The following is a 16236-nucleotide window of genomic DNA, read 5'->3' on the forward strand; positions in this document are numbered from 1 at the left end:
TGGTTATAGAGAAGTTGTTGCGCTAAGAAGAACCGAAACTAGGGTTTGAGAGAAGTTTAAAAAAAAAAAAAGAATTGTTCGAAGGCCTGTCCAAAGAGTTGTTGTTTTTCAGAAGAAGGAAGGTGCTGTCATGAAAACAAGATAATTCTGCATAATCTGTTGGATGTTGAGCAGTGTTCGTGTTGGGGTCGTGTGAGTCCTGAAGGAAAAGGACTTTGAGAAAGTTTTGTGAGTTTGAAGTCAACAAGATAGCCGAAACTGAGTTCGAGTTTGGCTAGGGTTTGGTTGTGAATCGTGAAGTGTTTCTGCTGTTCCGATGATGAACTGAGGACGAGAAAGAGGTGAAGAAACATTGAATGGGAAGAAGGTGTTGATGACCGTAATGGAGCTTATGATACAGGTAAGGAATTGGTGATCGTCTTCCATTGATTATCGATTCTCAGGGACGAGATGGTGAGAAAATAAGGATTTGTGTCCCTAGATTCAAGACACAGAAGCAGTAAGGAAATAATAGTTTCGCCTGATGTTCATGATGAGAGTGTTTCCATGACTGACGGTGATCTAGGTGTGATTAGCACATGTGTTTGAATAAGATTCTGAATGCAAAAAAGGAGATAGCAGGAGGCATGGTGGAGAGTATCTCGTGCAAGCAAAGTTTCCTGTTGCTGTTTATCGTGGTTGAAATTGAGACGAATAAGGAAGAACTAATGAGGTGGATCGTAAGATGGTGGAGTTTAAGATTTTAGTGTTGCGTAATGATCAATCGAGGGAGTTGTTGCTGCTCGGGAGGAAAAATTGTTGCTGGTAATGATGAAGAACGATCAATGATCGATCATGCTGTCATTATGGTGGTTATCAATGGACGGAGTGATGAAGTTTTCTGCCATTGGAAGTGATAAGGAAATTTGGTACTGGTGCCGTATTACGGTGACTTAGAACACTATTCTTGGTGAATATCTTCCACAGAAATCTTGTGGAGATTAAACTCTTATTTATACTCTGAAAAACAGTTACAGAGTTATTGATAAAGCCAAATATTGTTACAGATATTGAGAACGAGTTTATAGCTAACCAAAAGAGAACGATTAACTAGCCTATAGTCTAGTGCAGACTGACTGACTAACTGAACAGAGAGTCTTGAGGAAGACTCTATGATGTACGCTTAACACCTCCCCTCAAGTTGTACTTGAGTGGACGAATGTGCAACTTGTCTTGTATGTACTGAAACCTAGGAGAAGAGAGCCCCTTAGTAAATATATCAGCCAGTTGGTCTGTAGAACATATGAACCGCACCTGTAACTGCCTGTCAGCGACCCTTTCCCAAACAAAATGACAGTCGATCTCTATGTTCTTAGTTCTTGCATGAAAGACAGGATTTGCAGTGAGATACGTCGCACCAAGATTATCACACCACAATGTTGGAGATGATGCAAAAATACCCAGTTCCTTAAGTAATGATTGAATCCAGATAAGTTCAGAGGTTGCAATTGCAACACCCCTATACTCAGCCTCCGTGCTCGACCTAGAGACAGTCTTCTGCTTTTTGGCACTCCATGATATTAAATTCCCACCAAAGTATACACAATACCCACTTGTAGACCTTCTGTCATCTAAACTGCCTGCCCAGTCCGCATCAGAATAAGCATGTAAAGAGAAGTCCTTGGATGATCTCAGATGTAAACCAAAGTCAATAGTATGTTTCAGATAACGGATGATCCTTTTCACTAGCTCCCAATGCTCCACAAACGGCTCATGCATATATTGACACACTTTATTAACTGCCACTGAAATGTCAGGCCGTGTCAGATGCAAATATTGAAGTGCACCAACAACACTGCGATATAAAGTTGGATCTGCAAACTTTTCTGAGCCAACTTTATGAATCTTGACATTTGAGGCTAAAGGTGTCGTCATTGGTTTAACACCATCCATCCTTGTTCGACGCAGAAGATCAGTTACATACTTGCGCGAGTTAAAACAATTTCTGATCCTTGCCTGAGAACCTAAACACCCAAAAAGAACGACAAATCACCCAAGTCTTTTATAGCAAAGGCTTTTCCGAGATCCGTAATGAGATTGGTAATCATTCTTGGATTCGAACCTGTGACTATTATATCATCAACATATACCAACACATAAATTGTGTAGGAGTCAGAGAGCAATATAAATAAAGAACTGTCAGAAATTGATGCTTTAAACCCAAGATGCAACAAGTGATTGGAGAGCTTCGAAAACCAAGCACGAGGAGCCTGCTTAAGACCGTAAAGCGACTTGTGCAACTTACAAACATGATTGGGAAAATTTGGATCCACATATCCAGGCGGTTGCGTCATGTAGACATCTTCTTCCAAATTGCCATGTAAAAAGGCATTCTCAACATCCAATTGTTTCAGCTGCCATTGATTCATCACAGCAAGTGATAATACAAGCCGAATAGTACATGGCTTTACAACAGGACTGAAAGTCTCTCCGTAATCAACACCAGCCTGTTGATTGAAGCCTTTTGCAACCAAACGTGCTTTGCGTCTTTCAATACTCCCATCAGGGTTTTGCTTAACACGGAATACCCATTTTGAACCAACTACATTCATGTCAGGCTCATACTTAACCAACGAGTACGTACCATTTTGAATTAGAGCATTGATTTGATCATCCATAGGTCTCCTCCACTGTGGATCTTTGTTCGCAGTAGAAAAGCAAGTTGGCTCCATGAAATCTGACTCAGGAAGAGGATGTTTCGTAGCTGTCAAGCACATTTTTTGAATGGGTTTTGAGATACCTGCCTTAGCCCTTGTAACCATGGGATGAGTGACTGCAACTTGCTGCATAGGCTGTTCAACTTCGTGCTGACCACTTTGTAGTATATGCTGATTTAATTCCAAAGAACTGCTTGAGTTTGCCTGAGAAACATTGAGCGGATCCATATTCTGCGCTGTAGAAACCAAAGATTGTTGAGCAGATGAAGATGCACTTTCAGTAGACAACACTGTTGGTAGGATAGCAGGTGAATCACTGTGAACAAGTGAGTGCTGAGTACCAGAATCATGAGCTGCTGAGAGAATTGGTTTCTTAAATGGATGAGAAAACAGTACACTAGTACAAGAGGGCTTTATACCTGAACAAGACGACGGCAGCTGCTGTGGTATAGGCATGAAAGGGAATGATCTCTCTTCAAAACGAACATGACGACTAATATAGATTCTATTTGTTTCACGATGCAGACACATGTAACCTTTGTGTGCACTGCTATATCCTATAAAAACAGATGGCAGTGAACGTGGCTCAAGTTTATGTTTATTGTATTGGCGAAGGCAGGGATATGCTAAGCATCCAAAAACTCTTAGAAAGTTGTAATCTGGTTTCTTTTTAAATAAGAGTTCAAGAGGAGTAATATTCTCAGATTTGGATTTTGGGAGTCTGTTAATGAGATAACAAGATGTAGAGAATGCATCATCCCAAAAAGACTGAGGCATGTGTGCATGAAACAATAGAGCTAAACCCGACTCAGTCACATGACGTATGCGACGTTCTGCAATTCCATTCTGAGGCGAAGTATGTGGGCAAGAAAACCTATGTTGGATTCCAGACTCATTCAGGTAAGATGTGAATCTTTTGTATTCTAGAGCATTATCAGATTGAAAAACCTTAATGCTATGATCTGTAAGATTTTCAATTTGCTTTCGAAAGAGAATGAATGTTTGCAATGCATCAGAACGTTGTACAAGAGGATATATCCATGTGAAATGAGAATAAACATCCATAAAAATAATATAATAACGATAACCAAGTCTAGACAGCTTGGGTGAAACCCAAATATCAGAGAATATCAAGCCTAAAGGCTTGTCATAAACAGTTTTGCTAAGAGAGAAAGGCAACTTCTTTCTTTTACTAACATGACAGGAGTGACAGAAATCAAAATTATTACTTAAGACAGGAATTGAAGATTGATGACAAATTTTGGAGACCGTACGCAACATTGGGTGACCCAGACGTTGGTGCCACAGTGGTAGAGTAGAGCAGACATGAGCTTGCGGCTTTATTGAGGGTTCTAACATGTCTATGCCCGAGAAGATGTAGAGACCATTATTATTCAGCCCTCGCAGCAGAGTTTCCCCCGTTTGCGTGTCCTTCACAACAAAGTAAGAAGTGTGAAATTCAAAAAATACATCATTGTCTTTGCAAAATTGTGTAACTGACAGCAAGTTTGTTTTTATTTGTGGAACATGAAAAATGTTGTTTAAAACAAAATATCTTGACTTATAGAGGAATGAGCCATTACCAACATTGGCAATGTTGAGTGCATTACCATTACCAACGTGCACTTGCTCAGTACCATCATATTCATGAGGTATAGTGAGATTCCTCAAATCTGCAGTAAGATGATGAGTATCTCCCGTGTCCGTTACCCAACCATTATCATTCTGGCCACCTGGTAAAGCAACATATGCTGCAGGGTGACGTTGATTGTCACTAATTTTCTCATATCGAAACCAGCAACGATTTGCCGTGTGATTTCTCTTCTTACAAATCTGACAGACCTGATCTCCCTGATTACCTCTTGGTTTCTGCTGAGTGTTGTTGTAGTTTCTTGGATTGTTGTTGTTGTTCCTCCTGTTGTTCTGGTTATTATTGTATGGAAGTTGATTCCCATGATTGTTAAAACGCCTCTGATCAGGTCTGCTGCTTGCAACAACAACATTAGCCAAAGGTTGTTGCAAAGACTGTAACTGTTGCTCTAACCGCATATCAAAGGTTAGTAAATGAGTATAGAAGCTATCTATAGTCAGATTTTCAGCAGTGCTCAAGGATGTTACAATTGGGTCATAAGATTGATTTAGACCATTACTGATGGCCTGTTTCTTCTCATCATCTGAAACCGTGCAACCATAGGCAGTAAGCTGCTCAAATAGATTCTTAGCTTCTTGCAGAAATTGTTTAAGAGATTTATTACCTTTCTGTAGTGAATGAAGTTGCCTTTTTAGATTCACCTGATGTGCAAGGGTTTTTGGTGTAAAATGGCTCTCTAGCTTATCCCAAACTTTCTTAGCCGTATCCAGTCCACCAACTTCAGTTAGCACTTCAGGTGTAAGAGTGGAGTTTAGCCAGCCAACCAGCAGTGAATCACAAGCCTCATGTTCTGTAAAGTCTGGGTTGATGTCATCACTGTCAGGAAGAGTTCTTGCAGGCTTTACCTTGGTGCCATCAATAAAACCAGTGAGACCATATCCTTTGAGAATAGGCTTGAACTGTGTCTTCCAAAGAAGATGATTGGTTTCTGTGTGTTTGAGGGTTACCAGGTGATGTATCTGTATTTGTCTAAGACTGGATGTTGAAGCCATTCTGATGTTTTAGGGTTTTTTTTTTGTGTGTGTTATATTTGGTTTTGGTTCTTGCAGAAGCGTTGGATCGACAAGCTGATACCAACTTAGAACACTATTCTTGGTGAATATCTTCCACAGAAATATTGTGGAGATTAAACTCTTATTTATACTATGAAAAACAGTTACAGAGTTATTGATAAAGCCAAATATTGTTACAGATATTGAGAACGAGTTTATAGCTAACCAAACGAGAACAATTAACTAGCCTATAGTCTAGTGCAGACTGACTGACTAACTGAATAGAGAGTCTTGAGGAAGACTCTATGATGTACGCTTAACACGGTGGTTGTTCACCAGAACTTTGGAGGGTTCTGCTGATTGCCGGGAAAGTGAGAAACACGGACAAGGATTTTTTCGACGTTAGGGTTTCACAAAAAAAAAAGGGTTATAGAAAGTTTGTAACAGTTTGGGTGTTACAAATTACAAAGGTTAGTGTAACAGTTGCAGGAATTGTTGCAGTTAAACAGTTACAAAAGCGTAACAGAAGAAAGGGTTGCAGTAAGTGAAACAAAAGTGTTATAACGGTGCAGAAGTGTGACAATTTGCTGGAAGAGGTGTTGCAGAAAGAAGATTTGATGTTGGTTGAGGTAAGAAGCTTTGGGTGAGTGGTTGATTCAAAGGGTTAAGTTATGGATTCGAAGATACGCTAGAGAAGAACAAAGTTGGTATTCCAGTCAAGAAGGACTGGTACAGTTTGATGAAGTTGATCGAATTCAGAAACTTAGAATGACAAGGTATGTTGGGTGGTGATGTTTGAGATTAAGGGAGGATGGTAGGAGTTTAAGCTCAACATGTTAAGCTTAATGGTGATTGAATAGTTTGTGACAGAAACTTGGAAGTCTTACAAAGTGTGACAGAGTTTGTGTTAGTTATTGCTTGTGGCATAAGCATAACAAGGGGAAGATTGTGAGAAATCTTGAAGAACAAAGAAGTGTGAAAGTTTCGACTCTAACAAGCGTGACTGGAACAAATAAGTAAAGTTGCAGAGAATTAGAAGTACAACAGTAAGGTTGTGAAGTAAGAGAAGTAATCACCAGGGGGTGATGTGTGAGAAGACAACAAAAGGAGGATAATACCTATGAGTTGTTGAGTTTGAGACGTCACAAGGTTGTGAGCGTGAAACAAGATTGTAGGTGAGTAAAGTCTATAAGTTGAGTGAAGCAATCCCAGTGGGGATTTGGCTAGTGAAGTGAAGAAATTCCAGTGTGGAATTTGAAGAGTTGAGTGGAAATCCTGCGAGTGAAGTGGGTAAACAAGAGTTGAGTTTGAGCTACAATGCTCAGTGAAGAAAGATGAAGTTAAGATATAATGCTTGGTAAGTTGAGTTAAAGAATTTGGTTTTGTGTTTGGTTAGCAAGTTGTATAGAGCACAATGAGGTGTTTCTAGCTTGTTAGGATTTGTTAAGAATGATGTTCCGCTGCGATGAAGAAGAAAGAAGTTTGTGCTGGTTGCTATGGTAAGACGACATTATGGAATGTGTTTGAAGATTACTGTTAAACAAATTTAGAAGATTGCTTCGTTTTTAGTTAGTTTGTTTTTTGTGCTTTGTTTTTTATTTGAGTTTGATTAACGGAATTCCGGTGTGATCACGAAGTTGGGATGAGCTATTATCGAGTATCAGGGAGTAAGGGTTTGTTGGTGGTATCTTTGAAGAAGAATGAGAAAAGACAAGAACGTGTTAACGTTTATCTATGGAAGAAGAGGAATGGAAAATGATAAAAGACAAGGACGTGCTAACGTCGATCTATGGAAGAAGATGAGGAGTAGAAGAGGGTTAGGAAATTCTCGTTGAATGATATCTTGGTTTAAGGGAGGATGTTGGAAGTTAAACCAAGATATGGTGTTTTGGTTTGTGGATCAACATATGATGTTGATCCAGTCCGAATGGATCAACTGCTGCACTTGACGCAATCAAGTTGGATCAACAGGAACAGTTGACACACTATGCGATATTTGGAAGTTCGAGTTAACTAGAAGAGCAAGTTGTGTCAGTTCCTTGTTTTAGAGTTTTACTATATTTAGAGTTTCTTTGTGTTTCTATAAGTGTGCTTTATTTAGAGTTTGTTTTTATAAAGAAACTACTTTGAGTGATTCTCAAGTTTGTGAGACTATAAGTAGTCTAGTAAGCCATGAGGCAATATATACCAAACTGATTATCAATGTAATCGTTTATTTGCTTCCGTATGTGCTCTCCTCTCTCTTGGTCGATCCTACAGTATGGAAGCAAGCATTCAAAGATGAATAAGGACTGGGATACCAAGGTTTAGGTTGTTGGATATTAATACCTACGTTCACAGGAAGGAGTGATTTCACTAAGATTGAATGTGATTACAAATATTGTAAAGTACAAGAACTCTCTCAGGAACTCAAGAACGCGAGTCTTAACTCTCACAAGAGCAAGATCTCACTATTTCCTCACCAAATTTATCCCCCCTTAGTGAGCTTGTACAACGAGTGTTGCAGTTTATAACAAGTACATCAATGTCATCAATACTTGCTACTCCCCATGGTGAGACTTGATCCCCGAGTATTACTATGTCTATATCAACCCCGATCTACAGTATATCCAATCTCTTGCTGCCACGACAGCCTGACCATTCAGATCAATGTTTTTTTTTTGTTTTTTGTTTGAACTCTGTTTGATCACTTCTCCACTAGAGCTGCATTTAATGGCTTCATCTCATAATATTGTGGTGTAGATGTTTTGAACAAAGTGTGAGACTAAAAGTTTGTTCCCATTCTTCGTCTTTAACTGCGCCCGTAGTTTTTTTGGCTAAGATGGCTGCCAGATTATTATTTACCACTGCAATTGGTTATGAATTATTTGTCGCAGAAATCATAGTTATTTGTGTTTCATGATTTAACCCGTTGCAGATGGTTCCGGGTATATATTGTTATGCAGTGGCAGAGCCAGTTGAAAGCATGGTGTGCAGTTGCACATCCAATCCAGCTGCTTCCTAAACCTAAAACTTTTAAGAATTTTGGCTTCCAGCCTCATTTTGGTTTTTGCACCCCTAGCAAAATTTCGTTTTTCCTTAGTCAAGTTTGCGGCTCCGCCCCTATTGTTCTGCGTATGATCTGGTATTCTGCGTATGTTGTGCATGCATTCTACTTAAGCTGCATCTTCTATCCTTTTAGTCGCACGTGTTGTTGTTCGACAGTTTAAACCTTACACTACATATGGATGTGTTATTAGCTATGATGTGTTAGGCGCTAGGCGAGGCTAGGCGCCTAGGCGCGCCTAAGGCGCTCTAGGCGACCATGAATACAATTTATCATAACCCCTGTTTTGGTTGCAATGCTCATAATCCTCTTTTCACTCTTTTGGTTGCAATGCTCTTCTTGTACTTCCTTGTGGTTGTACGTCTGTATAATAATCCTAGCTATCCCAACTCTCATCATCAGAAGTGTCTTCTTCCTCTTTCTTATACCGCCTAGTGATATGAGCATCATCTTCTTATACTCCCTTGTGATTTGCGAGAATTCCTGTAACTATTCATGGTGTATATCAAGGATATTCTTTGATTCAAAATATATATACATAGTTAAGTTACAGAAGATAATTTTCCATGTTTCTCAGTCGATGATAAAACCAAAACAAAAAGCATATTTACATATATTCTTAACATAATTACAGCCGTGATATCAGAGGTAGTAATTACAATATAAAGGAAATTAAAAATTTACTAACAAAGAAAGGAAACTAAGAACTCAATTTGCTCCGTAGCTAAAACACAATATATGGTCACACATATCTTTGATTGCGCTTGTTTATTCTGGCTTTCCTTTTATATATTTTGTTTGACAATTAATTTGCTATAAAATCTCTTCAATTGTATATATAATTTGAGGCCCAAATACTGGCTCCAGACTGAAAGTTAAGCCAAAAACTTGAATTCTAGAGCTCCTGGCCCCTACCAATGGAAATCGAGGGTTACCAATCTACGGTAATACAAAACATAACCTATCACTCCTCCCTTCCCTCCACTCTTCCCTCCTAAATCTACTAAATCTCTGATAACACTAAATCCCTATAATGTGGTAAACCCTACTAAAACTCTAAAGAAAAATGGTGAAAAAACCCCGAGATATAGCGCCAACGCCATCGCTGACAGCAGATGAAGCCTCTCATAATCGCTATTTGCATCGATCATCTATCATCCAAGGTTTCTTTTCTGGCTTTGCTTATAAATCTAAGCGGTTGATCATATATTACGTGTTCTTTTTTGGATCTGTAGTTACTTGATCACGTTTTATGAAATGGCATGGTATCTCATAATCGATATTTGCGTAAAGCAATAATCAGAAATAGAAATCCACTCCGATGGCATCTATTATCTATCAATCAAGGTAACTATTAGTAAATTAATTCAGTTCATCAGGATCATCTTGAAGTTATTATTTTTCGAAAACAATATATATCAATGGATATTAAAAACACATCTGTTCTTGGCCGTCTACATATTAAGAAACAAGCTGTTTTTGATCGTCTAACAAGTGTGGTTTTCCTGATCGTTTAACAATTGCTGTTTTTGTAAATCATAGATATTGGTCAAGATGGAAGGTATATATACTAAAAAGAAACATGAGGTTTCAAAGAACAACTTGATGCAAGAAGGGCCGCAAACAAGCATCTGTTGAGGGACGAGTGAATACCATTGGGATCCAGCTCAGATAGCATCTTCAGGTGAAGATGAGATGTTCGACGAACCTGATATTGAGCATGTGAATACTATGGTGCAGTAGTTTGGCATCAAGAGAGGAATAAAAATTATGGGAGTGTAGTTAATTGTGAGTCCTGTTTACAATTCATCTGATCCAAGCTAGCCTAGCATATGTTGCTCTTATTACAGATTGTCCAGATGATCTGATGAGGTTGTTAGATTTTAATTGTGTACACCGGTCAAATAAGTTTAGGAAAAATATCAGAGCATTCAACTCTATGTTTGCTTTTACTTCAAAAAGACTCTGATTGGCAACCTGTGGTCGAATTGCGAGTAAGAATCATTGCGGCTGAGGGATGCTAGGAAGTGGCGGCTTTAATAGAGTAAACCTCTGTGTTTGATGATATGCACAGAGATACTTCAATTGAGCACGAGAAAAATGGTAACACTAGAATCAAAGAGATACACCCATGTTATATGCCAATGAAAATTCCTCTTTTTTTCCCCTATGGTGAGGATGGTTATACACTCGAAACTGCATATAAAAACGTGAAAACGGGAATATGTGTTAAGAAAACGGCCACAAGTTACTATGAGAGAGTTTTACGCATTTAGGCTACAACAGCGACAAGGTGAAGGTTAGACTTTAATACGTGGTGGTCTTTTATTTCAGCAGTATTATGTTGATGCGTAGCATGTATTGAAGAGAGTGCCGACTTAAGTGGGTGAGTAAAAACCAAGAGCATATAAGACCTGATTTACACAATAATATTGAAAGATTCACTGCTCAAGGGAGATGCATCTACAAAACAAAGGAAAGAGGGTTGTGTTGCCATTGTCATTTATAGGAGGACCAAGGTTTATGATGGAGCACTATCAAGATGCCATTGCAATTTGTTGGCACACTAATGTTCTAGATTTTTTTTATAACATTCACTTGCAATCCCAAATGGAAGGAAATTTCGATGGCTCTAGATTTGATACCAGGTCAGCGACCGAGGATAGGCCGGATATTGTTGCTAGAGCATTTAAGATGAAACTAAAACATTTGATGGAGGTTCTCCGATCAAAAAAATATTTTGGAAAAGTGAAAGGAAGTATTGTCTACGTATTTTAGTTTTTCTGTATACCGTGTTTAGTTTTTATCTGTCTACTTGTATTTTTTTTCTATATACAATGTTGTTTAGTTTGGTTCTAATCTAAAATTTTGGTTTCTACAGCCATTTGCGCTATCGAATTTCAAAAGAGAGTCTTACCACATGCCCACATTCTGTTGTTTCTGAAAAAGAACGATAAATATGAAACTCGGTCCGGTATTAGTAGAATTATCTGAGGTACCTACAAGGAGAAGGATCCCGATGGATACAAAGCTGTTTTTAACTACATACTGCATGGACCCTGTGGAGTGTGGAGTATTAAAAGTGGGTTCACCGTGCATGAGAGACAAGACGTGTTCAAAACGATGCCCAAAAGATTTCAGTCGCGATGCTAATGTCGACAAATATGGTTATCCAGTTTAGAGAAGTCGCGATAACGGTACTTTAAATATGGAATCTGAATTACTTCTAATATTTGTGCAGCAGATGTATCTTATTGCCAAAGAATGACACTGTCGACCAAATAAATGATTACGTGGTGTTTATGCTTCCAAGTGAGAACACGTTTTTCTAAGTTAGGATTCAATTGGTCTATAGTATGATTTCGAGAATGCAGAACTCTTATACAACCAGCAATATGTTAATGCTCAAACGCTATCAGGAGTACCTAATCATCTGCTTCGATTGAAGCTTAATTTACCAGTAATGCTTACAAGAAATATAAATCCAACTGCTGGCTTTTCAACGGTACAATGACTGATTGTTGCCAAGTTCTGCGCAAGAACTATTCAAGTTCGGAATATAACTGGAAGTGGTGCGGTAAGAGTGCTTGCATTTCAAGAATAATAAGACAACCAACAGAAACACACCTTCCTTTTATCCTGAGAAGAGTGCAGTTTCCTATTAAGGTATTTCTCTCGATGATAATACACAAGAGCCAGGGTCAGAGCCTCCACAATTTAGGGATCTACCTTCCCAACCAAATTTTCTGTCATGGACAACTCTGTGTTGCAGTCTCAAGAACGGCTAGCCGAGGTGGATTGAAAATTCTAATTGATAAAATAAAGATTGGTCAGAAGAATATACTCAGAATGTGGTGTACTGGGAAATATTCACAAATTTGTACCAGGTCAGTAATCTCTTTCACCTATTCCAGTACTTTCTCTGTAGATAATCTTGTATGTTCAGGTTAGGGATATACTCAACAGTTTTACTTTTAATTTTTTCAATACAGAAACAACAAAGACATGTGATGCAGAAAGCTCTTCTGATGGCAGTTACTTGGGAGAGGATCAAGAGAGGGATGAAGAAATCTTACATTTTGTCAATATAAGTGAAAACGAAGATGAGCTTGAGGAGACTAATGACGAAATGACAATGTTGGTCGAAGTTAGTGATGACGAAATATCAATATTTATCAAAGATAATGCTAGTGAAAATGAAGGTAACGAGGGTAATGACGATGAATAAGGGTCAAGAGATGGAGATTGGACATCATTGTGCTGGAAAGTGCTCTCTTCTTATAGGATTTTAGCAGTTTAATATTGCAGTTTTTATTTTTTTGTTATTGCATTTTTTTTCCGCTGGATTTGGTATGAATATAAAGTATAACAACTGCTCGAATGCATCTGTTAATTCTTTCGTAAAAAAGTGCAGAACAAGTTATGCATGTAGCACAAATATAACCAGTCAATCCCTTATAACTAACGAATGAGACTGGATTGCCATGGATACTCAAAGACAATTTAGATACTGTCTCCGATTAACCTTCGCAATCTTAAGAAAACAATACCCCACAAATCTAAGGTTTTAAAAGTGCAACATTGATCTAAAATTTCAGTACTTAAATGGGAAAAAGGTGGTGAATTATGTAGCATTCATTTAACTGGAATCAAATTTAGATAGATATATGCTAATACTATGGGATCTCTACATTTTTAGCTCAGACAATGATTCTACAATTAAAATTTTCAGCTGCTAATACTATGCGATATATTTGCAAGTAGATATTACATTTTGACACCATAGGAGATATCGTCTCTACATTTTCATCACAAATAATAATTCAGGTAACTTAACCCCATGCAACGCACAGGCAAGACACTAGTATCTTTGATTAAGAGAATATATACATAGTTACCATCAATATCCAAAAGAAGAGAAGATCCGGGAGAAAATATTTCTCTGTAAAACGAATTTGGCGTCTTTGGAGCTTAATCTAGCGCCTAAGCCTTCCGCGAGGCGCCTAAAGCGCTATACTAGCTCGCCTAAGGCGCTAGTGTAGGAAGTAGTCTAAGATATGGTTCCTCGGGCGCTAACCCTGTGCTTAGTGGGCCTTTGGCGCCTAGGCTCTCTCCTTTTACGACATAGGTTATTAGTCCTCCTCTCAAAAAAAACATCTCCAGTCTAAGAAGATCCTTTGTCTGGTTGTTATAGAATCAAGTCATTTTTGGACCATGCGATATGTCATTGGTCCTCTTCTCTCCCCATCGGCCAACACAGAGTGATGATCTCACATACAGATAGGATAATAATGGAAATATAACAAGGAAGTAAGCTCAGTACCACTGTACTGCCTCTTTCTTTTCTATTTTCATGATAAGCTCTAAATGCAAGGTACAACGTAATAAAGGAAGAAGAAGACCTAACACTAAACCCTAATCAAGACTGACCTTACACGTGGTTGAGATGTCAACGTACATTTTTAACAGACTGACAGTAACATAAGACAGGGTTAACTGCTAAGACACGATTAATTAAAGTAACTGAAATGAAGATACATCCTTCTGTTGGATATAGGGCACCATAGAAGCGAGAGATAACCACAGGGCCATAAAAATACTACCCCGTTCAGAATATCCTTGTCCTCAAGGATGGTATTTAGGAAAATGAGCATGAACGTTAGTCAAATCCTCCCAAGTGGCATCAGCTGGGGTGGTATGTGACCACTTAATCAGTAACTGTTGGACTGCTTTCCCCTGACGAAAGACTTGGCGTGAATCCAAAGTTGTTATAGGCTTAGGAATAATCTCACCATCTGAATCCACTAAGGGAAATAAAGGCATTTTGGAAACCGCAACACCCACCTTTTTCTTCAATTGTGAAACATGGAAGACAGGATGAATTTTGGATCTAGGTGGTAAGTCTAGTTTGTAAGCTACTTGGCCTACCCTTTGAACCACTGGAAAAGGTCCATAGTACCTAGCAAACAACTTGAAATTTTTCCTCAGAGCCATGGAGGTTTGCCTATAGGGTTGTAGCTTCAAGAAGACTAGATCTCCAACCACAAAAGATCTATATGTTCTCTTCTTGTAAGCAAACCACTTCATTCTTTGTGCTTTCTGTAGGTTCTCCTTTAAAAATTCAATGACTGCATCTCTTCTTTGGAGATATTCTTCAACTGAAGCTACGGATGTAGTGGCAAGTAGGAAAAGATAAGTGAGGTGGAACATACCCATAGAGAGCTTGAAATGGAGACATTTTCAGGATGGTGTGGAAGTTGGTATTGTACCAACACTCTGCTAAAGGGAGCCAGTTGAACCAATGTTTGGGTTTATGACCTGTCATACACCTTAATTAATTAACCCTCCAAGCAAGCATTAACTCTTTCAGATTGGCCATCTGACTGAGGATGATAAGCAGTGATCACGTTGATATGTGTTCCCAAAGTTCTGAAAATTTCTTGCCAAAATTTGTTGGTGAAAACCTTGTTTGTGTTTGAGACAATGGAAACTGGTAATCCATGTAACTTGAAGATGTGATTTAAGAATTCTTGAGCCACTGTAAGTGTTGTGTAAGGATGAGTAATCCCTATAAAATGACTATACTTAGTGAACCAGTGAGATAATGTCTCAGTTTGGTGACTGCATTGACAACAACTAATAGCTCTTTCTCATATGTAGACAATCCCAAAGCTTTGGGCCCCAAGGGTTTGTTGTAGAAAGCAATAACTCTTCCCTCCTGCATAAGCACAGATCCAATGCCTCTAGAGCAAGCATCTGTTTCTACCACAAACTGTTTGGTGAAGTCAGGAAGTGCAAGAGCTGGAGTAGTACACATGGCATTCTTAAGTGTAGTGAAGGCTTATTCAGCTATAGGGGACCAGACAAATGCATTCTTCTTCAAGATATCTATAGGTGGCTTAACAATAGAGCCATATCCTTGAACAAACTTTCTGTAGTAGCTTGTTAGGCCCAAGAAGCCTCTAAGTTTCTTAATATTTGTAGGAGTAGGCCAAGATTTCATGCAAGAAATTTTTTCTGGGTCAGCTGCAACCACATTGGCTGTAATTATATGGCCTAGATATTCTATGGAAGACTGTGCAAAACAATATTTTGAATATTTGACATATAATTGGTGTTCCCTTAGTAAGGAGAGAACCACTGAGAGGTGATGAACATGCTCTGTAATGTAAGGGCTATATGAAAAAACGGGGGTCTAACAACACCACCCAATATTTCGCTTAGAAATCTGTATGGACTAACTCCGAAAAACTTTCTAGAGAATCAACTATATAGTCAGACTCAATCTAGGTAAAAGCATCTCAACGAGTTAATATCTCTCTCTTTTTTTGATTTACTCAAGCTAATAGAAATCAGCGAGTCTTTAATCAAACACAAGGAATAACTTTGGCGGTACCAAAGACCAATATCCAAGGATCAATCAATATTAATCAGCAACCAAAGGTTGGATTATACTAATTGATGATCTAAACGCACAACCTGTATTATTTAAATTATATAGATAAACAATATAATGCGGAAACTGAAATAACGCAGACACCAGAAATTTTGTTAACGAGGAAACCGCAGATGCAGAAAAACCCCGGGACCTAGTCCAGATTTAATACACACTGTATTAAGATGTTACATACACTAGCCTACTCAAAGCTAACTTCGGACCGGACTATAGTTGAACCACAATTAGTCTCCCACTGATCCAAGGTAAAATTGTACTCATACGCCTCTGATCCCAGCAGGATACTGCGCACTTGATTCCCTTAGATAATCTCACCCACAACTAAGAGTTGCTACGACCCAAAATCGCAGGCTTTAACAATAAATTTTTTTATCTCACACAGACAAGTCTATCAA

This window comes from Papaver somniferum, chromosome 9, assembly GCF_003573695.1.
Source record: "Papaver somniferum cultivar HN1 chromosome 9, ASM357369v1, whole genome shotgun sequence".
NCBI classification, from domain to species: Eukaryota; Viridiplantae; Streptophyta; class Magnoliopsida; order Ranunculales; family Papaveraceae; genus Papaver; species Papaver somniferum.